Source organism: Argiope bruennichi, chromosome 3 (assembly GCF_947563725.1).
Source record: "Argiope bruennichi chromosome 3, qqArgBrue1.1, whole genome shotgun sequence".
NCBI classification, from domain to species: domain Eukaryota; kingdom Metazoa; phylum Arthropoda; class Arachnida; order Araneae; family Araneidae; genus Argiope; species Argiope bruennichi.
This window is the reverse complement of record NC_079153.1, coordinates 124,901,709-124,918,351: the sequence shown is the minus strand read 5'-3', so window position 1 is coordinate 124,918,351 and position 16,643 is coordinate 124,901,709.

Genomic DNA, 16,643 nt, shown 5'->3' with positions numbered 1-16,643 from the left:
TATTTAAAAAAAAGAAAAATTATAAAATCTTTGTCGATCTCGAGATTCGAACAGAAGACCATCAAAATACAATGCCACACCCTGCCAATCTAGCCACCAAGACTCGTATCTCGAGAGCTTCTGAAGGGTCAAGGATTCTCATTACGACTCTGCAATAAGTTTTAAGTATTGTGTAAATCTGGTTTTAAAAGCACAATGCTAAGAATATTAATAGATTCTGCGCATGAGCGGGAACTTCACTCTTAAAATTCCGATAAAATATAGAAATATTGTAAATTTATAATATTGTTTTGAAATATATGATTTGGAATGATTCATAGAAACTCTATGAATAATGGAGAAATAAAGATAAAAATTATTTTAAAAAAAGAAAAATTATAAATTACTTGTCGATCTCGAGATTCGAACAGAAGACCAGCAAAATACAATGACACACCCTGCCGATCTAGCCACCAAGACTCGTATCTCGAGAGCTTCTGAAGGGTCAAGGATTCTCATTACGACTCGGCAATAAGTTTTAAATATTGTGTAAATCTGGTTTGAAAAGCAGAAAGCTAAGAATATTAATAGATTCTGCGCATGTGCGGGAACTTGACTCTTAAAATTCCGATAAAATATAGAAATATTTTTAATTTATAATATTGTTTTGAAATATATGATTTGGAATGATTCATAGTAACGCTATGAATAATGGAGAAATATAGATAAAATATATTTAAAAAAAAGAAAACTTATAAATTATTTGTCGATCTTGAGATTCGAACAGAAGACCAGCAAAATACAATGACACACCCTGCAGATATAGCCACCAAGACTCGTACCTCGAGAGCTTCTGAAGTGTCAAAGATTCTCATTACGACTCGGCAATAAGTTTTAAGTATTGTGTAAATCTGGTTTTAAAAGCACAATGCTAAGATAATTAATAGATTCTGCGCATGCGCGGGAACTTGACTCTTAAAATTCCGATAAAATATAGAAATATATTAAATTTATAATATTGTTTTGAAATATATGAATTGGAATGATTCATAGTAACTCTATGAATGATGGAGAAATAAAGATAAAATTTATTTAAAAAAAAGAAAAATTATAAATTATTTGTCGATCTCGAGATTCGAACAGAAGACCAGCAAAATACAATGACACACCCTGCCGATCAGCCACCAAGACTCGTACCTCGAGAGCTTCTGAAGGGTCAAAGATTCTCATTACGACTCGGCAATAAATTTTAAGCATTCTGTAAATCTGGTTTTAAAAGCACAATGCTAAGAATATTAATATATTCTGCGCATGTGCGGGAACTTAACTCTTAAAATTAATATAAAATATAGAAATATTTTAAATTTATAATATTGTTTTGAAATATATGATTTGGAATGATTCATAGTAACTCTATGAATAATGGAGAAATAAAGATAAAATTTATTTAAAAAAAAGAAAAATTATAAATTATTTGTCGATCTCGAGATTCGAACAGAAGACCAGCAAAATACAATGACACACCCTGCCGATCTAGCCACCAAGACTCGTACCTCGAGAGCTTCTGAAGGGTCAAAGATTCTCATTACGACTCTTCAATAAGTTTTAAGCATTGTGTAAATCTGGTTTTAAAAGCACAATGCTAAGAATATTAATAGATTCTGCGCATGTGCGGGAACTTGACTCTTAAAATTCCGATAAAATATAGAAATATTTTAAATTTATAATATTGTTTTGAAATATATGATTTGGAATGATTCATAGTAACTCTATGAATAATGGAGAAATAAAGATAAAATTTATTTAAAAAAAAAGAAATATTATAAATTATTTGTCGATCTCGAGATTCGAACAGAAGACCATCAAAATACAATGACACACCCTGCCAATCTAGTCACCAAGACTCGTATCTCGAGAGCTTCTGAAGGGTCAAGGATTCTCATTACGACTCTGCAATAAGTTTTAAGTATTGTGTAAATCTGGTTTTAAAAGCACAATGCTAAGAATATTAATAGATTCTGCGCATGAGCGGGAACTTCACTCTTAAAATTCCGATAAAATATAGAAATATTGTAAATTTATAATATTGTTTTGAAACATATGATTTGGAATGATTCATAGAAACTCTATGAATAATGGAGAAATAAAGATAAAAATTATTTTTAAAAAAAAAATTATAAATTACTTGTCGATCTCGAGATTCGAACAGAAGACCAGCAAAATACAATGACACACCCTGCCGATCTAGCCACCAAGACTCGTGCCTCGAGAGCTTCTGAAGTGTCAAAGATTCTCATTACGACTCGGCAATAAGTTATAAGTATTGTGTAAATCTGGTTTTAAAAGCACGATGCTAAGAATATTAATTGATTCTGCGCAGGAGCGCGAACTTGACTCTTAAAATTCCGTTAAAATAGAGAAATATTTTAAATTTATAATATTGTTTTGAAATACATAATTTGGAATGATTCATAGTAACTCTATGAATAATGGAGAAATAAAGATAAAATTTATTTAAAAAAAAGAAACATTATAAATTATTTGTCGATCTCGAGATTCGAACAGAAGACCATCAAAATACAATGACACACCCTGCCGATCTAGCAACCAAGACTCTTACCTCGAGAGCTTCTGAAGGGTCAAAGATTCTCATTACGACTCGGCAATAAATTTTAAGCATTCTGTAAATCTGGTTTTAAAAGCACAATGCTAAGAAAATTAATAGATTCTGCGCATGTGCGCGAACTTCACTCTTAAAATTCCGAAAAAATATAGAAATATTTTAAATTTATAATATTGTTTTGAAATATATGATTTGGAATGATTCATAGAAACTCTATGAATAATGGAGAAATAAAGATAAAAATTATTTTAAAAAAAGAAAAATTATAAATTATTTGTCGATCTCGAGATTCGAACAGAAGACCAGCAAAATACAATGACACACCCTGCCTATCTAGCCACCAAGACTCGTACCTCGAGAGCTTCTGAAGTGTCAAAGATTCTCATTACGACTCGGCAATAAGTTTTAAATATTGTGTAAATCTGGTTTGAAAAGCACAAAGCTAAGAATATTAATAGATTCTGCGCATGTGCGGAAACTTGACTCTTAAAATTCCGATAAAATATAGAAATATTTTAAATTTATAATATTGTTTTGAAATAAATGATTTGGAATGATTCATAGTAACTCTATGAATAATGGAGAAATATAGATACAATTTATTTAAAAAAAAGAAAAATTATAAAATCTTTGTCGATCTCGAGATTCGAACAGAAGACCATCAAAATACAATGCCACACCCTGCCAATCTAGCCACCAAGACTCGTATCTCGAGAGCTTCTGAAGGGTCAAGGATTCTCATTACGACTCGGCAATAAGTTTTAAGTATTGTGTAAATCTGGTTTTAAAAGCACAATGCTAAGAATATTAATTGATTCTGCGCATGTGCGCGAACTTGACTCTTAAAATTCCGTTAAAATATAGAAATATTTTAAATTTATAATATTGTTTTGAAATACATGATTTGGAATGATTCATAGTAACTCTATGAATAATGGAGAAATAAAGATAAAATTTATTTAAAAAAAGAAACATTATAAATTTTTTGTCGATCTCGAGATTCGAACAGAAGACCAGCAAAATACAATGACACACCCTGCCGATCTAACCACCAAGACTCGTATCTCGAGAGCTTCTGAAGGGTCAAGGATTCTCATTACGACTCGACAATAAGTTTTAAGTATTGTGTAAATCTTGTTTTAAAAGCACAATGCTAAGAATATTAATAGATTCTGCGCATGTGCGGGAACTTCACTCTTAAAATTCCGATAAAATATAGAAATATTTTAAATTTATAATATTGTTTTGAAATATATGATTTGGAATGATTCATAGAAACTCTATGAATAATGGAGAAATAAAGATAAAAATTATTTTTAAAAAAGAAAAATTATAAATTATTTGTCGATCTCGAGATTCGAACAGAAGACCAGCAAAATACAATGACACACCCTGCCGATCAGCCACCAAGACTCGTACCTCGAGAGCTTATGAAGGGTCAAAGATTCTCATTACGACTCGGCAATAAATTTTAAGCATTCTGTAAATCTGGTTTTAAAAGCACAATGCTAAGAAAATTAATAGATTCTGCGCATGTGCGCGAACTTGACTCTTAAAATTCCGATAAAATATAGAAATATATTAAATTTATAATATTGTTTTGAAATATATGATTTGGAATGATTCATAGTAACTCTATGAATAATGGAGAAATAAAGATAAAATTTATTTAAAAAAAAGAAAAATTATAAATTATTGGTCGATCTCGAGATTCGAACAGAAGACCATCAAAATACAATGACACACCCTGCCGATCTAGCCACCAAGACTCGTATCTCGAGAGCTTCTGAAGGGTCAAGGATTCTCATTACGACTCGGCAATAAGTTTTAAGTATTGTGTAAATCTGGTTTTAAAAGCACAATGCTAAGAATATTAATAGATTCTGCGCATGTGCGGGAACTTGACTCTTAAAATTCCGATAAAATATAGAAATATTTTAAATTTATAATATTGTTTTGAAATATATGATTTGGAATGATTCATAGAAACTCTATGAATAATGGAGAAATATAGATAAAATTTATTTAAAAAAAAGAAAAATTATAAATTATTTGTCGATCTCGAGATTCGAACAGAAGACCAGAAAAATACAATGACACACCCTGCCGATCTAGCCACCAAGGCTCGTACCTCGAGAGCTTCTGAAGTGTCAAAGATTCTCATTACGACTCGGCAATAAGTTTTAAATATTGTGTAAATCTGGTTTGAAAAGCACAAAGCTAAGAATATTAATAGATTCTGCGCATGTGCGGGAACTTGACTCTTAAAATTCCGTTAAAATATAGAAATATTTTAAATTTATAATATTGTTTTGAAATACATGATTTGGAATGATTCATAGTAACTCTATGAATAATGGAGAAATAAAGATAAAATTTATTTAAAAAAAAGAAATATTATAAATTATTTGTCCATCTCGAGATTCGAACAGAAGACCATCAAAATACAATGACACACCCTGCCAATCTAGCCGCCAAGACTCGTATCTCGAGAGCTTCTGAAGGGTCAAGGATTCTCATTACGACTCTGCAATAAGTTTTAAGTATTGTGTAAATCTGGTTTTAAAAGCACAATGCTAAGAATATTAATAGATTCTGCGCATGAGCGGGAACTTCACTCTTAAAATTCCGATAAAATATAGAAATATTGTAAATTTATAATATTGTTTTGAAATATATGATTTGGAATGATTCATAGAAACTCTATGAATAATGGAGAAATAAAGATAAAAATTATTTTAAAAAAAAATTATAAATTACTTGTCGATCTCGAGATTCGAACAGAAGACCAGCAAAATACAATGACACACCCTGCCGATCTAGCCACCAAGACTCGTGCCTCGAGAGCTTCTGAAGTGTCAAAGATTCTCATTACGACTCGGCAATAAGTTATAAGTATTGTGTAAATCTGGTTTTAAAAGCACAATGCTAAGAATATTAATTGATTCTGCGCAGGAGCGCGAACTTGACTCTTAAAATTCCGTTAAAATAGAGAAATATTTTAAATTTATAATATTGTTTTGAAATACATGATTTGGAATGATTCATAGTAACTCTATGAATAATGGAGAAATAAAGATAAAATTTATTTAAAAAAAAGAAACATTATAAATTATTTGTCGATCTCGAGGTTCGAACAGAAGACCATCAAAATACAATGACACACCCTGCCGATCTAGCAACCAAGACTCGTACCTCGAGAGCTTCTGAAGGGTCAAGGATTCTCATTACGACTCGGCAATAAGTTTTAAGTATTGTGTAAATCTGGTTTGAAAAGCACAAAGCTAAGAATATTAATAGATTCTGCGCATGTGCGGGAACTTGACTCTTAAAATTCCGTTAAAATATAGAAATATTTTAAATTTATAATATTGTTTTGAAATACATGATTTGGAATGATTCATAGTAACTCTATGAATAATGGAGAAATAAAGATAAAATTTATTTAAAAAAAAGAAATATTATAAATTATTTGTCCATCTCGAGATTCGAACAGAAGACCATCAAAATACAATGACACACCCTGCCAATCTAGCCGCCAAGACTCGTATCTCGAGAGCTTCTGAAGGGTCAAGGATTCTCATTACGACTCTGCAATAAGTTTTAAGTATTGTGTAAATCTGGTTTTAAAAGCACAATGCTAAGAATATTAATAGATTCTGCGCATGAGCGGGAACTTCACTCTTAAAATTCCGATAAAATATAGAAATATTTTAAATTTATAATATTGTTTTGAAATATATGATTTGGAATGATTCATAGAAACTCTATGAATAATGGAGAAATATAGATAAAATATATTTAAAAAAAAGAAAACTTATAAATTATTTGTCGATCTTGAGATTCGAACAGAAGACCAGCAAAATACAATGACACACCCTGCAGATATAGCCACCAAGACTCGTACCTCGAGAGCTTCTGAAGTGTCAAAGATTCTCATTACGACTCGGCAATAAGTTATAAGTATTGTGTAAATCTGGTTTTAAAAGCACAATGCTAAGATAATTAATAGATTCTGCGCATGCGCGGGAACTTGACTCTTAAAATTCCGATAAAATATAGAAATATATTAAATTTATAATATTGTTTTGAAATATATGAATTGGAATGATTCATAGTAACTCTATGAATAATGGAGAAATAAAGATAAAATTTATTTAAAAAAAAAAGAAAAATTATAAATTATTTGTCGATCTCGAGATTCGAACAGAAGACCAGCAAAATACAATGACACACCCTGCCGATCAGCCACCAAGACTCGTACCTCGAGAGCTTCTGAAGGGTCAAAGATTCTCATTACGACTCGGCAATAAATTTTAAGCATTCTGTAAATCTGGTTTTAAAAGCACAATGCTAAGAAAATTAATAGATTCTGCGCATGTGCGCGAACTTGACTCTTAAAATTCCGATAAAATATAGAAATATATTAAATTTATAATATTGTTTTGAAATATATGATTTGGAATGATTCATAGAAACTCTATGAATAATGGAGAAATAAAGATAAAAATTATTTTTAAAAAAGAAAAATTATAAATTATTTGTCGATCTCGAGATTCGAACAGAAGACCAGCAAAATACAATGACACACCCTGCCGATCTAGCCACCAAGGCTCGTACCTCGAGAGCATCTGAAGTGTCAAAGATTCTCATTACGACTCGGCAATAAGTTTTAAATATTGTGTAAATCTGGTTTGAAAAGCACAAAGCTAAGAATATTAATAGATTCTGCGCATGTGCGGGAACTTGACTCTTAAAATTCCGTTAAAATATAGAAATATTTTAAATTTATAATATTGTTTTGAAATACATGATTTGGAATGATTCATAGTAACTCTATGAATAATGGAGAAATAAAGATAAAATTTATTTAAAAAAAAGAAATATTATAAATTATTTGTCCATCTCGAGATTCGAACAGAAGACCATCAAAATACAATGACACACCCTGCCAATCTAGCCACCAAGACTCGTATCTCGAGAGCTTCTGAAGGGTCAAGGATTCTCATTACGACTCGGCAATAAGTTTTAAGTATTGTGTAAATCTGGTTTTAAAAGCACAATGCTAAGAATATTAATAGATTCTGCGCATGTGCGGGAACTTGACTCTTAAAATTCCGATAAAATATAGAAATATTTTAAATTTATAATATTGTTTTGAAATATATGATTTGGAATGATTCATAGAAACTTTATGAATAATGGAGAAATATAGATAAAATTTATTTAAAAAAAAGAAAAATTATAAATTATTTGTCGATCTCGAGATTCGAACAGAAGACCAGCAAAATACAATGACACACCCTGCCGATCTAGCCACCAAGGCTCGTACCTCGAGAGCTTCTGAAGTGTCAAAGATTCTCATTACGACTCGGCAATAAGTTTTAAATATTGTGTAAATCTGGTTTGAAAAGCACAAAGCTAAGAATATTAATAGATTCTGCGCATGTGCGGGAACTTGACTCTTAAAATTCCGTTAAAATATAGAAATATTTTAAATTTATAATATTGTTTTGAAATACATGATTTGGAATGATTCATAGTAACTCTATGAATAATGGAGAAATAAAGATAAAATTTATTTAAAAAAAAGAAATATTATAAATTATTTGTCCATCTCGAGATTCGAACAGAAGACCATCAAAATACAATGACACACCCTGCCAATCTAGCCGCCAAGACTCGTATCTCGAGAGCTTCTGAAGGGTCAAGGATTCTCATTACGACTCTGCAATAAGTTTTAAGTATTGTGTAAATCTGGTTTTAAAAGCACAATGCTAAGAATATTAATAGATTCTGCGCATGAGCGGGAACTTCACTCTTAAAATTCCGATAAAATATAGAAATATTGTAAATTTATAATATTGTTTTGAAATATATGATTTGGAATGATTCATAGAAACTCTATGAATAATGGAGAAATAAAGATAAAAATTATTTAAAAAAAAAATTATAAATTACTTGTCGATCTCGAGATTCGAACAGAAGACCAGCAAAATACAATGACACACCCTGCCGATCTAGCCACCAAGACTCGTGCCTCAAGAGCTTCTGAAGTGTCAAAGATTCTCATTACGACTCGGCAATAAGTTATAAGTATTGTGTAAATCTGGTTTTAAAAGCACAATGCTAAGAATATTAATTGATTCTGCGCAGGAGCGCGAACTTGACTCTTAAAATTCCGTTAAAATAGAGAAATATTTTAAATTTATAATATTGTTTTGAAATACATGATTTGGAATGATTCATAGTAACTCTATGAATAATGGAGAAATAAAGATAAAATTTATTTAAAAAAAAAGAAACATTATAAATTATTTGTCGATCTCGAGGTTCGAACAGAAGACCATCAAAATACAATGACACACCCTGCCGATCTAGCAACCAAGACTCGTACCTCGAGAGCTTCTGAAGGGTCAAGGATTCTCATTACGACTCGGCAATAAGTTTTAAGTATTGTGTAAATCTGGTTTTAAAAGCACAATGCTAAGAATATTAATAGATTCTGCGCATGTGCGGGAACTTGACTCTTAAAATTCCGATAAAATATAGAAATATATTAAATTTATAATATTGTTTTGAAATATATGAATTGGAATGATTCATAGTAACTCTATGAATAATGGAGAAATAAAGATAAAATTTATTTAAAAAAAAGAAAAATTATAAATTATTTGTCGATCTCGAGATTCGAACAGAAGACCAGCAAAATACAATGACACACCCTGCCGATCAGCCACCAAGACTCGTACCTCGAGAGCTTCTGAAGGGTCAAAGATTCTCATTACGACTCGGCAATAAATTTTAAGCATTCTGTAAATCTGGTTTTAAAAGCACAATGCTAAGAAAATTAATAGATTCTGCGCATGTGCGCGAACTTGACTCTTAAAATTCCGATAAAATATAGAAATATATTAAATTTATAATATTGTTTTGAAATATATGATTTGGAATGATTCATAGAAACTCTATGAATAATGGAGAAATAAAGATAAAAATTATTTAAAAAAAAAAATTATAAATTACTTGTCGATCTCGAGATTCGAACAGAAGACCAGCAAAATACAATGACACACCCTGCCGATCTAGCCACCAAGACTCGTGCCTCGAGAGCTTCTGAAGTGTCAAAGATTCTCATTACGACTCGGCAATAAGTTATAAGTATTGTGTAAATCTGGTTTTAAAAGCACAATGCTAAGAATATTAATTGATTCTGCGCAGGAGCGCGAACTTGACTCTTAAAATTCCGTTAAAATAGAGAAATATTTTAAATTTATAATATTGTTTTGAAATACATGATTTGGAATGATTCATAGTAACTCTATGAATAATGGAGAAATAAAGATAAAATTTATTTAAAAAAAAGAAACCTTATAAATTATTTGTCGATCTCGAGATTCGAACAGAAGACCATCAAAATACAATGACACACCCTGCCGATCTAGCAACCAAGACTCGTATCTCGAAAGCTTCTGAAGGGTCAAGGATTCTCATTACGACTCGGCAATAAGTTTTAAGTATTGTGTAAATCTGGTTTTAAAAGCACAATGCTAAGAATATTAATAGATTCTGCGCATGTGCGGGAACTTGACTCTTAAAATTCCGATAAAATATAGAAATATTTTTAATTTATAATATTGTTTTGAAATATATGATTTGGAATGATTCATAGTAACGCTATGAATAATGGAGAAATATAGATAAAATATATTTAAAAAAAAGAAAACTTATAAATTATTTGTCGATCTTGAGATTCGAACAGAAGACCAGCAAAATACAATGACACACCCTGCAGATATAGCCACCAAGACTCGTACCTCGAGAGCTTCTGAAGTGTCAAAGATTCTCATTACGACTCGGCAATAAGTTATAAGTATTGTGTAAATCTGGTTTTAAAAGCACAATGCTAAGATAATTAATAGATTCTGCGCATGCGCGGGAACTTGACTCTTAAAATTCCGATAAAATATAGAAATATATTAAATTTATAATATTGTTTTGAAATATATGATTTGGAATGATTCATAGAAACTCTATGAATAATGGAGAAATAAAGATAAAAATTATTTTAAAAAAAGAAAAATTATAAATTACTTGTCGATCTCGAGATTCGAACAGAAGACCAGCAAGATACAATGACACACCCTGCCGATCTAGCCACCAAGACTCGTATTTCGAGAGCTTCTGAAGTGTCAAAGATTCTCATTACGACTCGGCAATAAGTTATAAGTATTGTGTAAATCTGGTTTTAAAAGCACAATGCTAAGAATATTAATTGATTCTGCGCATGTGCGCGAACTTGACTCTTAAAATTCCGTTAAAATATAGAAATATTTTAAATTTATAATATTGTTTTGAAATACATGATTTGGAATGATTCATAGTAACTCTATGAATAATGGAGAAATAAAGATAAAATTTATTTAAAAAAAGAAACATTATAAATTATTTGTCGATCTCGAGATTCGAACAGAAGACCATCAAAATACAATGACACACCCTGCCGATCTAGCCACCAAGGCTCGTACCTCGAGAGCTTCTGAAGTGTCAAAGATTCTCATTACGACTCGGCAATAAGTTTTAAATATTGTGTAAATCTGGTTTGAAAAGCACAAAGCTAAGAATATTAATAGATTCTGCGCATGTGCGGGAACTTGACTCTTAAAATTCCGTTAAAATATAGAAATATTTTAAATTTATAATATTGTTTTGAAATACATGATTTGGAATGATTCATAGTAACTCTATGAATAATGGAGAAATAAAGATAAAATTTATTTAAAAAAAAGAAATATTATAAATTATTTGTCCATCTCGAGATTCGAACAGAAGACCAGCAAAATACAATGACACACCCTGCCAATCTAGCCGCCAAGACTCGTACCTCGAGAGCTTCTGAAGGGTCAAGGATTCTCATTACGACTCTGCAATAAGTTTTAAGTATTGTGTAAATCTGGTTTTAAAAGCACAATGCTAAGATAATTAATAGATTCTGCGCATGCGCGGGAACTTGACTCTTAAAATTCCGATAAAATATAGAAATATATTAAATTTATAATATTGTTTTGAAATATATGATTTGGAATGATTCATAGAAACTCTATGAATAATGGAGAAATAAAGATAAAAATTATTTTAAAAAAAGAAAAATTATAAATTACTTGTCGATCTCGAGATTCGAACAGAAGACCAGCAAGATACAATGACACACCCTGCCGATCTAGCCACCAAGACTCGTATTTCGAGAGCTTCTGAAGTGTCAAAGATTCTCATTACGACTCGGCAATAAGTTATAAGTATTGTGTAAATCTGGTTTTAAAAGCACAATGCTAAGAATATTAATTGATTCTGCGCATGTGCGCGAACTTGACTCTTAAAATTCCGTTAAAATATAGAAATATTTTAAATTTATAATATTGTTTTGAAATACATGATTTGGAATGATTCATAGTAACTCTATGAATAATGGAGAAATAAAGATAAAATTTATTTAAAAAAAGAAACATTATAAATTATTTGTCGATCTCGAGATTCGAACAGAAGACCATCAAAATACAATGACACACCCTGCCGATCTAGCCACCAAGGCTCGTACCTCGAGAGCTTCTGAAGTGTCAAAGATTCTCATTACGACTCGGCAATAAGTTTTAAATATTGTGTAAATCTGGTTTGAAAAGCACAAAGCTAAGAATATTAATAGATTCTGCGCATGTGCGGGAACTTGACTCTTAAAATTCCGTTAAAATATAGAAATATTTTAAATTTATAATATTGTTTTGAAATACATGATTTGGAATGATTCATAGTAACTCTATGAATAATGGAGAAATAAAGATAAAATTTATTTAAAAAAAAGAAATATTATAAATTATTTGTCCATCTCGAGATTCGAACAGAAGACCATCAAAATACAATGACACACCCTGCCAATCTAGCCGCCAAGACTCGTATCTCGAGAGCTTCTGAAGGGTCAAGGATTCTCATTACGACTCTGCAATAAGTTTTAAGTATTGTGTAAATCTGGTTTTAAAAGCACAATGCTAAGAATATTAATAGATTCTGCGCATGAGCGGGAACTTCACTCTTAAAATTCCGATAAAATATAGAAATATTGTAAATTTATAATATTGTTTTGAAATATATGATTTGGAATGATTCATAGAAACTCTATGAATAATGGAGAAATAAAGATAAAAATTATTTAAAAAAAAAATTATAAATTACTTGTCGATCTCGAGATTCGAACAGAAGACCAGCAAAATACAATGACACACCCTGCCGATCTAGCCACCAAGACTCGTGCCTCGAGAGCTTCTGAAGTGTCAAAGATTCTCATTACGACTCGGCAATAAGTTATAAGTATTGTGTAAATCTGGTTTTAAAAGCACAATGCTAAGAATATTAATTGATTCTGCGCAGGAGCGCGAACTTGACTCTTAAAATTCCGTTAAAATAGAGAAATATTTTAAATTTATAATATTGTTTTGAAATACATGATTTGGAATGATTCATAGTAACTCTATGAATAATGGAGAAATAAAGATAAAATTTATTTAAAAAAAAGAAACATTATAAATTATTTGTCGATCTCGAGGTTCGAACAGAAGACCATCAAAATACAATGACACACCCTGCCGATCTAGCAACCAAGACTCGTACCTCGAGAGCTTCTGAAGGGTCAAGGATTCTCATTACGACTCGGCAATAAGTTTTAAGTATTGTGTAAATCTGGTTTGAAAAGCACAAAGCTAAGAATATTAATAGATTCTGCGCATGTGCGGGAACTTGACTCTTAAAATTCCGTTAAAATATAGAAATATTTTAAATTTATAATATTGTTTTGAAATACATGATTTGGAATGATTCATAGTAACTCTATGAATAATGGAGAAATAAAGATAAAATTTATTTAAAAAAAAGAAATATTATAAATTATTTGTCCATCTCGAGATTCGAACAGAAGACCATCAAAATACAATGACACACCCTGCCAATCTAGCCGCCAAGACTCGTATCTCGAGAGCTTCTGAAGGGTCAAGGATTCTCATTACGACTCTGCAATAAGTTTTAAGTATTGTGTAAATCTGGTTTTAAAAGCACAATGCTAAGAATATTAATAGATTCTGCGCATGAGCGGGAACTTCACTCTTAAAATTCCGATAAAATATAGAAATATTTTAAATTTATAATATTGTTTTGAAATATATGATTTGGAATGATTCATAGAAACTCTATGAATAATGGAGAAATATAGATAAAATATATTTAAAAAAAAGAAAACTTATAAATTATTTGTCGATCTTGAGATTCGAACAGAAGACCAGCAAAATACAATGACACACCCTGCAGATATAGCCACCAAGACTCGTACCTCGAGATCTTCTGAAGTGTCAAAGATTCTCATTACGACTCGGCAATAAGTTATAAGTATTGTGTAAATCTGGTTTTAAAAGCACAATGCTAAGATAATTAATAGATTCTGCGCATGCGCGGGAACTTGACTCTTAAAATTCCGATAAAATATAGAAATATTTTTAATTTATAATATTGTTTTGAAATATATGATTTGGAATGATTCATAGTAACGCTATGAATAATGGAGAAATATAGATAAAATATATTTAAAAAAAAGAAAACTTATAAATTATTTGTCGATCTTGAGATTCGAACAGAAGACCAGCAAAATACAATGACACACCCTGCAGATATAGCCACCAAGACTCGTACCTCGAGAGCTTCTGAAGTGTCAAAGATTCTCATTACGACTCGGCAATAAGTTATAAGTATTGTGTAAATCTGGTTTTAAAAGCACAATGCTAAGATAATTAATAGATTCTGCGCATGCGCGGGAACTTGACTCTTAAAAATCCGATAAAATATAGAAATATATTAAATTTATAATATTGTTTTGAAATATATGAATTGGAATGATTCATAGTAACTCTATGAATAATGGAGAAATAAAGATAAAATTTATTTAAAAAAAAGAAAAATTATAAATTATTTGTCGATCTCGAGATTCGAACAGAAGACCAGCAAAATACAATGACACACCCTGCCGATCAGCCACCAAGACTCGTACCTCGAGAGCTTCTGAAGGGTCAAAGATTCTCATTACGACTCGGCAATAAATTTTAAGCATTCTGTAAATCTGGTTTTAAAAGCACAATGCTAAGAAAATTAATAGATTCTGCGCATGTGCGCGAACTTGACTCTTAAAATTCCGATAAAATATAGAAATATATTAAATTTATAATATTGTTTTGAAATATATGATTTGGAATGATTCATAGAAACTCTATGAATAATGGAGAAATAAAGATAAAAATTATTTTTAAAAAAGAAAAATTATAAATTATTTGTCGATCTCGAGATTCGAACAGAAGACCAGCAAAATACAATGACACACCCTGCCGATCTAGCCACCAAGGCTCGTACCTCGAGAGCATCTGAAGTGTCAAAGATTCTCATTACGACTCGGCAATAAGTTTTAAATATTGTGTAAATCTGGTTTGAAAAGCACAAAGCTAAGAATATTAATAGATTCTGCGCATGTGCGGGAACTTGACTCTTAAAATTCCGTTAAAATATAGAAATATTTTAAATTTATAATATTGTTTTGAAATACATGATTTGGAATGATTCATAGTAACTCTATGAATAATGGAGAAATAAAGATAAAATTTATTTAAAAAAAAGAAATATTATAAATTATTTGTCCATCTCGAGATTCGAACAGAAGACCATCAAAATACAATGACACACCCTGCCAATCTAGCCACCAAGACTCGTATCTCGAGAGCTTCTGAAGGGTCAAGGATTCTCATTACGACTCTGCAATAAGTTTTAAGTATTGTGTAAATCTGGTTTTAAAAGCACAATGCTAAGAATATTAATAGATTCTGCGCATGAGCGGGAACTTCACTCTTAAAATTCCGATAAAATATAGAAATATTGTAAATTTATAATATTGTTTTGAAATATATGATTTGGAATGATTCATAGAAACTCTATGAATAATGGAGAAATAAAGATAAAAATTATTTAAAAAAAAAAATTATAAATTACTTGTCGATCTCGAGATTCGAACAGAAGACCAGCAAAATACAATGACACACCCTGCCGATCTAGCCACCAAGACTCGTGCCTCGAGAGCTTCTGAAGTGTCAAAGATTCTCATTACGACTCGGCAATAAGTTATAAGTATTGTGTAAATCTGGTTTTAAAAGCACAATGCTAAGAATATTAATTGATTCTGCGCAGGAGCGCGAACTTGACTCTTAAAATTCCGTTAAAATAGAGAAATATTTTAAATTTATAATATTGTTTTGAAATACATGATTTGGAATGATTCATAGTAACTCTATGAATAATGGAGAAATAAAGATAAAATTTATTTAAAAAAAAGAAACATTATAAATTATTTGTCGATCTCGAGATTCGAACAGAAGACCATCAAAATACAATGACACACCCTGCCGATCTAGCAACCAAGACTCGTATCTCGAAAGCTTCTGAAGGGTCAAGGATTCTCATTACGACTCGGCAATAAGTTTTAAGTATTGTGTAAATCTGGTTTTAAAAGCACAATGCTAAGAATATTAATAGATTCTGCGCATGTGCGGGAACTTGACTCTTAAAATTCCGATAAAATATAGAAATATTTTTAATTTATAATATTGTTTTGAAATATATGATTTGGAATGATTCATAGTAACGCTATGAATAATGGAGAAATATAGATAAAATATATTTAAAAAAAAGAAAACTTATAAATTATTTGTCGATCTTGAGATTCGAACAGAAGACCAGCAAAATACAATGACACACCCTGCAGATATAGCCACCAAGACTCGTACCTCGAGAGCTTCTGAAGTGTCAAAGATTCTCATTACGACTCGGCAATAAGTTATAAGTATTGTGTAAATCTGGTTTTAAAAGCACAATGCTAAGATAATTAATAGATTCTGCGCATGCGCGGGAACTTGACTCTTAAAATTCCGATAAAATATAGAAATATATTAAATTTATAATATTGTTT